We start from the raw sequence: 11,697 nt of genomic DNA, 5'->3' as shown, positions 1-11,697 counted from the left end.
GAGGAGAACAAGGCAGCAGGTACATTATGCCCTGCAACCCATTTAGGAGGTCCAGGGCGTAGCGGTGGCTTCGAGACTCTCCTAGCACTTGTTCTTTTTTTTTCCTGAGCAGTTTTCATCGTGTACCCATCCGCGCGCAGAGAAGCCTGCCCGGACGTAATCGCAAACGGCCACGCATACAAACGGGCGCTAATGGCGCGGATGGCTTTTGTTGTTTTTAATTAACCCTTTCTTTCAAGACGGCGACGCCGACGACGACCCGGGGCCAGAAGGGGGTAGCACAAAGAACGAAGAACTTGGAGGGGGAGTTTTGTAGTCATCAGCCGCACAGCTTCCGGCGAAAATTCATATTCCGCGTGTACACGCGGGGTCACACCATCACCCCCGCCCATCCGAGCTTTTGCACTTTTCTCCAAAGGCGTCGTGCGCGCTGGTTCGTGGGTGTGTCTGTATACGTATTTCTGGCATCATATCCCGTGGGAGATGTAAATACGCGAGAATGGCACCGCCGAGACGAGGACAGAAGTTTGGCGAGGGCTAATTGTGCGCTTATCTAATTACCCTTTCTACTGCGATGCTGTTGGCAATGGATGGAGCCTGCCTGGGACAAAAGGGGTGGGTTTTCTAATTGACGTCGTCCGTGGCCTTCGGAAAGGAAAGTTTAATCATACCTTCTTTATGGCGTTTTGTACGCTTAACCGGTACCTTTTTTTCCCATCTCTTTCATTCTTCTGAAATGTTAATTCGACTGGACCACGTTTTTGATGGATTATTACAAATTTTTTGAATGTATTGTCTTGAGATTATTTATAAAATTATTTAAAAATGTCTCGTTTGGTATAATGTAAAGATAGAGAATTGGGCTGCTATCTTGTCCAGAGCAAAGATTAATGATCAAAAAGCAATTGACTTACTTGGCCAACCCCTGAATCAGTCCACCAGTTTGATTGCCATTCCGTCAGCATCATCCACCAATAGCCAGCTCAGCAAACGAAAAAATTGAAACTACAAATCTTCCATTAAACAGGTATGTCCCAACTAAACCCCGAGTATACTGTATCAAATATTTGGGCGGCCGTTAAGATCGCCGGAAGATTATCTTGAAACATACTCGTCCCAGCGCATGAACAACAAGACGCGTTTGGAGAAGCGGAGGTGGAAATTAAAGGTAGAAATATAAGAGGGGGGGAGGTGGAGGTTTAATAACTGGTGGCCGCGGATTTCACTTGGCAAGCATGCGAGAGCCAGCGCGGAAAAGCCCGGCGAGACGCCACCACCGGCTGGCATTCACGGCGCGCGTCGGCACTTTGTCGTGGTCACGACGGCTGTCAATCACCGGTGATACGAGGCGACACATTAATCTCACCCGAGACCGCATCGCTCTCCTCCTTCTTCTTCCCGGCGTTGCTGGCTCATCTGCGGTTTCAGCAGACCTTACGACCTCTCGCATGGCGGTCGCGCGTCTCTTTCTCTCTCTCTCGCCGTTTTTTTTTGTTTTTTTTTTCCTTCCTCGTCTTTTGACGTCCTGTGCTTCTATTTTCGTCCGGTGTCTGATGGCTCTTGGGCCGATATTATTCCAACGGCTTACACAATAATTACACGAATTATGCTGGCTGTGGCCGAGAGAGCCCGTGCTTTGAAATATTGCCTCGGCTGTGCACGGACTCCTGGGAAAAATGGATGTATACCCACGTTGCTAATTATAACGTATGTTTGACGTCTCGAGTGTAGTATCTATCCCCCGAGTCTTTTCCTAAAATTGCTGTGCATTAATTCCTCCCTCCTTTTGCCAGCGGGAAAAATCTTTCGTGACTCTTCCGTGATTGTACTTAACGCGATTAGAAGAGAATAAGTTTGTGCTTTTTTTCTTTCGTTTTGGACATTTATTACAATCTTCCATAAATGAATGATTGTCACGAGACTCAAGACATTCATAGTATAAAACTGTACGTAAAGTATCTTTTTATTTTGTATTTTTAGTTCATCTCTAATATTGAAGACAAACATTTTTAAAGAAAAAAAACAAACTTTTTTTACTATTATATAATCACTTAATAACGGTACTACGTATGAATTGCCGAAAAAAAATTTTACTCAATTTTTCTTTTACAAAGTTCTCTTTCTGTAGTATGATAATACAAATTGAGTATCCTTTCCAGTATCAATAGTTTAATTTTTAAAAAATGTATCTTCGTAGTAGCTCGTTGGTTTGCACACGATATGAAAAACGTTCGAGTTATTGCTCTTTGAGATTGCGAAATCGTCACCAAGTTGACATTTTGAAGCTTATCTTAACTCTCTTTTCGATGCGTCAAAGTTTTTTTTTTTGTTTTTCTCGGCCACTACGTTTGTTTTGACATTTTTATGGATGCATAATGCTGTTTCATTAGCCAAAGATAAGAGAATAAGTGTCATTTGAATGTGTGTTTTTGAAGGAGACCTTTTTTTTCCAGCGCGATATGATTACGGTATCTGGTGGTATCGGTGAATGGCACAATTAAAGAGAAATAAACGAGCAATGAATGTTGGTTTTCGATACTCTCGAGAATTAATTAATGTCGTCGAGCTGGAAGAAATGTCTGATAAACGTGCACAGTACGTTTTTAATTAAATAAACAATGGGGAACATTCAACAACTTTTGTAAAACGTGCGTTGAAGTGGTGGTCGTAAATTTTCTCGCAGCTGCTCGATCGATGGGATCTTCGAAGCCAGTCACGAAATGCAACCTCCGCAAAAACTGGACGCGCACTGATGGATGTTGACTCGTCTCAACCAACTTGGACTTTCTTCTTCTTCTTCTTCTACTATCTGAGAGAGCGACTTTTTCATAGTTGATGAAGTCATTTGTTCGGCCATTCTTTCTCTGAATACGAATCTACTGCTTCTACTCGCGTGAAATAAATCGAGATATTGATCGTGGGTGGAGGTGAGTGAGTGGTCTTACGGAGTAAAAGTTATAAATTTTCTAGTATAGAGGCGACTTGCGCGAGTATGAAAATAAAAGAAATTTTTACCAGTGATTTTTCCAATGTTTGTGACATCGACTTACATCTATAACAGCGATAAGAGAAATAAAACAAGGAAAGTGATTACATACGACACGCTAAGTGCGCACTTTACGGTTGGATATTAACTTTAACGAGAGGCTTCGAGGTGGTATTTTTCGTGGTAGTCTTACGGTTGCCTGTGACACGGCGTTCACGTCAAATTACAGGTTCCTCATATTTTCGGGAATTCGGCATTTTTGAAATCCCTTCTCGAGTACCTTGCAGTATGTCATTACTAATATTTTCCTCCAAAATCACCAATTCATACAATTTCACGAGCAAAATTTGAATAAAAATAACACGCAAAGACCCTCCAAGAGCGTGTATACCTTCTTTAGCAACTAATTAGACAAAGTCGCACCTGCAACGAGAGTCCAACCAGCTCGAATTTTCGGAGAAAAAAATTAACATATCTCAGAGCGCGATCGATCCGATGCTTCGTCCCCGTGAAAAATAAGTTCATTTAATTATCACTTGTAATTACGAATCATTACGCGGACATGCTTCGCATACGGGCGTGTCGCTGGTCGCTCTCGTCATTAATTACGTGACCGCGTCGAAATTTCGCGGTACCCCTCCATCAAAGGTCTTACTATACCTTTGGTCAAGAAACATAAAGAGGAGTATACCAAGAGTAGATGGTAGATAGGAGCGCTATTTTCTGATGGTGAGATTGGTGCAGATTGAATTTCACGTCTTACCGGCAGCTCTTACGTGTCACTTTGATGAACGCGTCTCTCTTTACAAGGGAAATTTCGACGAAGATCAAAAAATGGCACCTCAATATCTTGGGAGGGTATATTTATGGCTTTTCATAAACAAGAGTTTGGTAATGGATTTTTAAAAGTGACGGTAAAACAATTTTCTTTTGTTTCCATGATTTCACGTGTTTTCTAAACCATAAATTACAATCTAGCTACTGTATGATGGGCCGAGCGTAAAAGTATAAATAATAAGGTCGCATCAATCGTCCGCTCCTCGTAAAAGGATCGCCCCTCGGGACGTTATCTCGAGATGAATGCCTTCCCGCCCAGCGACACGGTTTATCATGTAACCGAAACCCCCCCTGTGTGCACCACCCCATGTATATACATACGTATAGGTGAAAATAGCTGCGCTCCGAAAAAGAGAGTTGCGGTGAAAAGATAGCACTGTGGTGCAGATAAGCGACCGATTTACTCCGGGCGTTTCATTTTCATCGAGCCAATTACTTTCTTGCGATGGTAAAGGAGCATCGACCCGATCAACGAAGTATGATCTGCCACAGTCCATGTGGAAAAGCATCGAGCACCAAGCCGAATAATTTATCGAGCCTCCCTTGCGTTTCCGCTCACGGAGTCACCTCAACCCTTCATTTTTACACACACGGTACACAAGGAGTGATAACCTCGATGCCTCGTCGGTGATCCTCCACCCGGGCAAAGATGCGCGACGGCCCAAGTGCACGCTGGCCAAGGACAAGAGACAAATAGCGCTCCCACGAGGCCCTCCTTTCTCCCCCCCCCCTCGCCTTCCTCGCTCCTCTAGGCGCATTAATCTGTATCAGGCTCCGTCGCCATCAATATTTAATCGTAATCTGGCGAATTGCCACGTACGCCGGGATAGTTCGACTCGGGCGGGTGTACCTCGTATACGTGCAGGGTATCGATCGATCAGACGAGACTGGACTGTCTTTAGTGGCTTTAATAATGCAGGTTCAGCGGAGCTTGTTTCCGTACATCTATCCGGGTATACGTGACGACTCGCGGTGTGAAGCTTTGGATGAATTTCGGGGCCCGCGAAAGGACAACTTGCTCCGAGCTTTGACTATCAATTATGAGTTAATGAATCAGAAATGGTGTTCTAGGGCAGTTTGACACTGATAAAGTTATGAAATTCAGTTTTGAAAACAATCATGCTTATTGAAAAAAAAATAAAATAAAATACAATTTCGTGATCGAACAGAGCTTGAATTTGCAGGGTCTCCATATAGCTGGTTCAAAATCTTAACCTAACACATCATATTCTCCCCTCGAACGGCATGCGGACACGCAAATGCTCAATTTTCTGGAAAACCGTAGCTGACGCGCCAAAAAAAAACAGACCATCGCGACAACAAAGCATAATACACTCGCACGAAAAACTTGCGTTGCCAAAAGCTCTGGGGTGCCTTTCATCGACGTTCGCCTCAGGACCTTTTATTTTCTCCTTTTCCGCATCTCTCTTTTGCTATTTTCGCATATTTGACTCATACGCGCACACAAAACTCCGTCGTGGCTGTAACGTGCTCTTCACAGCAAATGAGTTTGAGGATCGAGTGATTAAATGCTTGGTTGTTCTCGTACGTAGACTGCGTTAAATTTGACGCTGATCAACTGGCTTTTAATAAAGTCTTTAGTACGAGGACGCCATTGGGGTGAGGAATGTCCTTACAATGGGCTATTGTTTGAAAGAGGATGCTGGTGCTTCCTGGAGGTATTTCAAAGAGATGATTGTAATTTTGGAATTTTTGGTTTTTGTTTCGCTCCAAACAACGTAAAATTAGATTTTTATTTTTCAAATGAAAAATTTGGTCGAGTCCAGATTTGCTTATAAATTTAAGACTCCGATACTTTTTTAACTTGTAATACATGGTGTCTGGCATTTTTTAATTCGAGAGCACTGATGTAGCTTAGATTTTTTTTTCTAGTGCAGTCATTTATACTTTCATATTGCAGTAAAAATAAAATGGAATTAAAAAGGCGGTGTTTTGCACGATGTCAACACGGAAGCAGTAAAGTGCTGGCGTATGAAAGCAAACGATGCTTCATTTTCGTAAAAGCTCGGTTACCAAGACTATACATTCCACCGACTAGACCACCGAGCAATATAATACTTCTAACTAAAAAAAAAATATAAAGCTTACTTTTTGCGCGACCAATTCATCTTTTAATTTCGCAACACCATGCGGTTACAGCCCTCACCTCACGGCCAAGAAAATTTGCTCCCGTTATTATTTATTCCCACGGAACTTCCTTGAAAATCCAACCCTCAGCACTTTTAATAACCCCTCGTGCCTCTTTTCGCAAGATAAATGCGACGCATTAGCATCTTCCCCCGCCCACGCAGTGTGGCTATGATTCATGAATGTGACGCGCTTCGGTCGCGAGCTCCAGCCTCCGCGTCTTACACGTTAGACTTGCACACCATTTTTACAGTACACCGCCCATCCGACCTCATCATCCCATTAGCATCGAGCTCGCATTAGAACAAACAATAATATCCACCAGTGCGGCCCACACGTATATTGTAACCCTAAAAGGCTTTGATCAAGGACACGTATACGTATACATCGCGCACGCGGATATAAGTTTCCGTCCCACCCTCTGCACGCGCTTGCACATTATATAATCCATATACGCGATCCCCACGTACATACATCACGGCCGGGGAAAATGCGGCGGCGGAGGGGAGCCTCGGGCGGCGTCGCGTCATTGGCCTCGCGAGGGCCAACTTATTCACCACGGGGAGCGTGAAACAACGTCAACCCCCCGCGCGCGTAATTTACGGGAGGGAAGATGCCCAGTGCGGAGCGCGCGTTTACTAAGGCATCCGTGGCCTCAGTGTGTCACTTACCTACCCCGACTGTTAAGAGCTCGAGAAAAGTGCGAATGGGGTTTTCATTTTAAAATTGTTAAAGGTGCGGTGCGTATACATAGGTACACACCCAAGAGGGCGAAAGATGAGTCTGTTATTACTTTGTCTTTTTTTTTTCTTTTTTTTTTTTTCTTTTTGAGAATCATAAAACGTACCTTTTTTTCTCGATGACAACGAATTATTTCTGCAAGGCGTAGCGAGCTCAGTGGTATATACACGTGTAATACGCTGCACGTACAAAACGTCCTTTTTCTCTAGCAGCTGGCGATTCATCGGCGACGCGGCAACGATATCCAGCGCAGATGTTGCTACCCCGCGCTCTCTCAACCCTGTCGTTACGCGCGACGAGCCTGCCGTTTTGCCCTTCAGTACATATATATATATATACGCTTATATACGTGCACAATATTACGTATTACAGTTACGGAAGGCATTTGCTCCATGAACGATTTGTTTCCGGATGAATTGGTCGCCAAATGCCGTGACCGTTGGCTTGTGCTTGCACTTATACCTATACGAGCACTTTGCTTCGCTTCTGTCTTATTGTTCATTCCTTTTCCCATACTTCTTGGAACTACCATTTTCCACTGGATTTTATTTTACGGGGAATTTTAATTTGCAAGAAATAGGCTGTGCTTAATCACTGGGGGGTTGGTATCAAGGGATGATTATTGTCAAGTTGACCTCTCATAGTCAAACAATTTCGTAGGACTCACAGTCATGTAATCTAGAAAACTCACGCACTGTGCAAGTATATTGTTATTTTTTTTTTTACAAACAGTAGGTACACATTGAAAAGAAAAGCATCAATGCCTTCGCGTCTGATTCTAACATTTTGTTTTAATAAAATGCAAGTATGACCATTACGGGCTCTGTATTGCAAAAAGTTTTGTTTCAATAATTACCCTAAACGTATCTTTGCCTCACAATCATAATTATAACTTAGTTTAACAAACCAATACATCGAAATCACAATGATCCTCCATGCTTCAAACCAACCTAAATACACAATATATATATATGAAAAGAGATCGCTCTCACAGCATCATCGGCACAGGTTTTGCTCTACTTGTATATAATAAAACAAATCACGTAAGCGCGTGCGTGTCGACGGAAGGATGATAGCTTCACGTCATGCAGGACGAGCAAAAATACCTGATTACACACCATCTCCCTCGTACAAGCATCATCAGCGGCTTATTCGTGTATTACAGGCACACGCGGGCTGTGTACACCTCTAGAGGTAAAAGGGCTTTCCGATGTAGATCCCACACGTGGGTTTTCTTCTATAAATTATATATGTATGGGGAAAAAAATATTTTAAATGAAAATAAAATACATCGAGTTGAGGCTCGCGATTCGCGGATCTTGGTGTGTGGAGTAATCGAGATAATGCTAGTTGAAGGGGAATCACAAAGAACAAGGGCACAAATGCGCGATGGAAATAAAGCGGTGGGTAATGGAGAAGGTTTGAGGAGTGGATTTGCTCGAGAGAAGGGGTGAAAGTGATGGACCTGCAGAGGGGGAGCGTGGAGCGAAAAAAAAAAAAAAAAAAAATAGGAATCGTCAGCCTGTAATTGCTGAAAGTCGAGTAATCGCGTGATATAATATGTGTAAGTTTAGTCGTCAGATGAGGAGTTATCGTCTTTTTTGATTAATTTAGGCTTGTTAGGAAAAAAAAAAATCGTCGTTTAATTACACAGTGCTAATCAATTGAATTGATCCGAGGGAAAAAGGTCACTTATTTTTCAATGAGAAAAAATGATTATTTTACCATTAACTCGAGTGTGTTGGTACACGATACGGAGAGGCTTTAATTCAATGTGTATACGTGGAGGAGCGATGTTAACAGCGTGTATATGGAGTAGTAGGCTTTTTATGGCAATAACACTCCAAAAGAGAAAAAAAAAAAAAAAAAAAAATCGGAAGAAAAAGAAGAAGAGTAGTAGAGTCGAGGGGATGAGAGAAAATGAAGCGCGCCGGGCCCCGTTTTGCCTCGTAGATTTCAATCGATCGGTGCTCTCTCGATGAGCAGTACATTGATGCATGATTAAAGAGCGTTTATGTGTAAAGCCAATTACGCGGCAACGGCCCGCCGTACGGAAATTCTCTCGCTCGTTTTGCTCCATTTGCACGCCGCGTTATTTATTTATTAATTTTTTTTTTTTTTTTTCAAGATTTCCGCTGTTTTTCCCCCTTTTTTTCTTCCCTCCCTTTTTTTTTCTACTCGTCTAACTACTGGTAACGCCGATAATTAATGCGAGCAGAACTTGTTCGTCGTGCTCCGATGGGATGTGTCAATAAACATCGTGCTATTAGTTGGGCGTGCGCAACACGGGGGGAAACTAATGCAAAGTGAATACCTAATTTAATGAGCTCCGGTTGAAGAGTATCAAAGTCAATCGGGATAAAAGAGCTGTTGTACGCCAAGAGAAAGTGTTGGTTATTACGGCGTACGGTGGAAAAATAGTTTATCCACGCGTCATTACATCAACACCGTTTTACCGGCTAACATTGGGTTGGTATTGGTTTTTCGACAAAACTTATTCCTACCCACGGATTGATCATGAAAATTACATTTTTTTCCTTACGCAACTATCTGTGCCAATGTCAAAGGTCTGCAAACTTCGTAGAGGCTTTTTCTTCGTCTCGTGAAGGGCAGAAATGAGTGTAGTTCATCACGATCGTGACGAAAAAAAAATGACAAGAAGAAAAATCAAATCCGTCCATACGAGCGAGAATAAAGTCTCGCGTCGGACGAACGGCATAAATCAAGGGCCCGAGTATCTCGCGTAATCAGAAAAGTGAATCACACCAAATTCATCTTCGACCCTACGCGTCCTCTCGTCCCACCGGGCGATTTTTCAACACCTCCGGACCCACGGATTTCCATAGAAAAGCAACACATCTCATTCTCTCACAAATATATATAACATGTGCTCGCAAAGAGAGAGAGAGAGAGAGGGATATAGGAAAAAAAATCTGACCACAAGCACATGTATATATATACCTACAACAAAAGAAGAATGACAAGCGAGGGCGTAAGAGAAGAGCAGAGAGTCGTTAGCGATCCGCAGACGCCAACGAGTTCATCGCATCGCTGCGTGTTCATCCCACTCGGGATGTATATATATATATATATGTATATATATATACACCGCAGAAGGGGGCAGGCGTAGAGCGAATATATATTATTCGCCTTTAGGATTTTCGAGTGGGCCCTCTGTCCCGGGGCGACGTATAAATAAAGCACGCGCGCGGTGTGCTCTCGCATGGAGGAGGACCTCTCATATAATGCAGAAAGAGAGAGAGAGAGACCGCAGCTGGTTCGCTCGTTCCAAGTGGCGCGACGGCCTGACACGTACACACCCGACAGAGAGAAGGAGAGCGCGGGCAAATGAAAAATGCCGAGACGGACGATCAATGTAAATATATTCATGACGTGGGGTGGTGGCGTAGGGCTGGCTGTGTGCTTCACTCGCGGGTTATATTCTTTGGATAAGGGCACGTCTCCTCGGTGGACTTTTATAGACGAGAAAAAAAAAAAAAAAAAAAAAAAAAAACAGCATCGGAGAGAGTATATGGTGTGTAGGGGGGACACATTTGGACAGAGCACATAATTCACTCTTTGGCAGTTCATTACAATTTAAAAAAGCCTTTTGTCAGCCGTATTACCCTCGTGTGTTTTCGGGACTCGAGCGTCCTCGTCCGTTTTGATCGTCGTCCTCTTCCTTCGTCGTGCGTATAGGTATATATCTCGTTGGTTCGCTTCGACGGCCGAACAGATATTTTTTCACCGCGTGTCAAACTGTCGACCGTAGATGGTTGGGCGGGGGAGGTTCTTTGTGCCATACGCGGGACGGAGAAGAATCGGATGCGCCGATGACTTTTTTCCAAGGCTCGTGTCGTAATTCATCTTTTAAGAAGACGACGCTTTTCTTCTTTTTCTAAAGAGAAAGGCATTCTTGTTGAAGATTTTGTCCGTGACTTTCGAGAGAATCGAGGACTTTGATGCCCATACTCTCCCCTAGGTGTGAAAAAAATCTAGAATTAATAGGTCAATACTGTGAAAACTTTCATAACGTAAAAACACCTGAATACAAGTTTTTAATTCCTTAGTCTTTTCTTCGAGTTTGCAAAGATAGTAGTACCGATTACTAATACCTCTTACATCTTCACTTCATTACTATCCATCAATATAAATCTGATGATCCACTGTTGCGTACAAGCTAAATAAATCCATCAAACGCATACTATGTGAATTTCAAAATTGAAACATTCCTAGAAGCCTTGAGTTGATGAGACATCGTGAAATTAACAATCTTACAAATCTAATTCCATAAAAATAATACAATATAAACTTGAAAGCTTTAAAAATTAGGTTACAAGAGCCACAAGAGTGATGCAGTGCCCACTTTGTTATTATCTTATCTAACGTCACTGATTCAAAATTATCTTTATTATATTATACTCCCTTCGGCTAAGCGTTTGTTTATATTTTTATTTAACGAATTCATATGAGTTTTTTCGGTTGTAAAAATTTTCATTTATATACGTATATCTTATTTGAGGTTTAAGTGGTATAGTGCGAGACGATCTGAGGATTTAATATTGACCAATCGTTAGGGATCCCTAGGAGAAGACCTCAAGGAATTACGTTTTGACAACTCATATTAAAGGGATTTCAAATCGCAAGAATGAATATTTTCATTGATTGCTTTCTGGTGAATTTCCATATCATGTACTGTTTCGTAATAAAAAAATAAAAATTATTGCACAGGCATTAGACAATGAAACCCTATTTCTTCGCTTTATTTCTGCGCAAAATGTCCCCTAGGAAAAGCAAGCTCTCTCTGTTTATCTCCAAAAACAGCAGCAGCATTGGTACTGGCTTCGATGGAAATATAGCGCGGTTGCGCCAAGAAAAATTCGCCTCGTCCGTTTTGCAGGAGCGGTCAGCCGCATGAAAACCTTTTTTTTTGGGGGGGCGTTGGTGGGACGCGAGATGCCAGTGAACGAATCGTTGCCTGCCAA

Source organism: Copidosoma floridanum, unplaced genomic scaffold (genome assembly GCF_036245765.1).
Source record: "Copidosoma floridanum isolate Cflo_tuat_1 unplaced genomic scaffold, Cflo_Japanese_pri ptg000013l, whole genome shotgun sequence".
NCBI lineage: Eukaryota > Metazoa > Arthropoda > Insecta > Hymenoptera > Encyrtidae > Copidosoma > Copidosoma floridanum.
Note: the sequence above shows the minus strand (reverse complement) of the source record.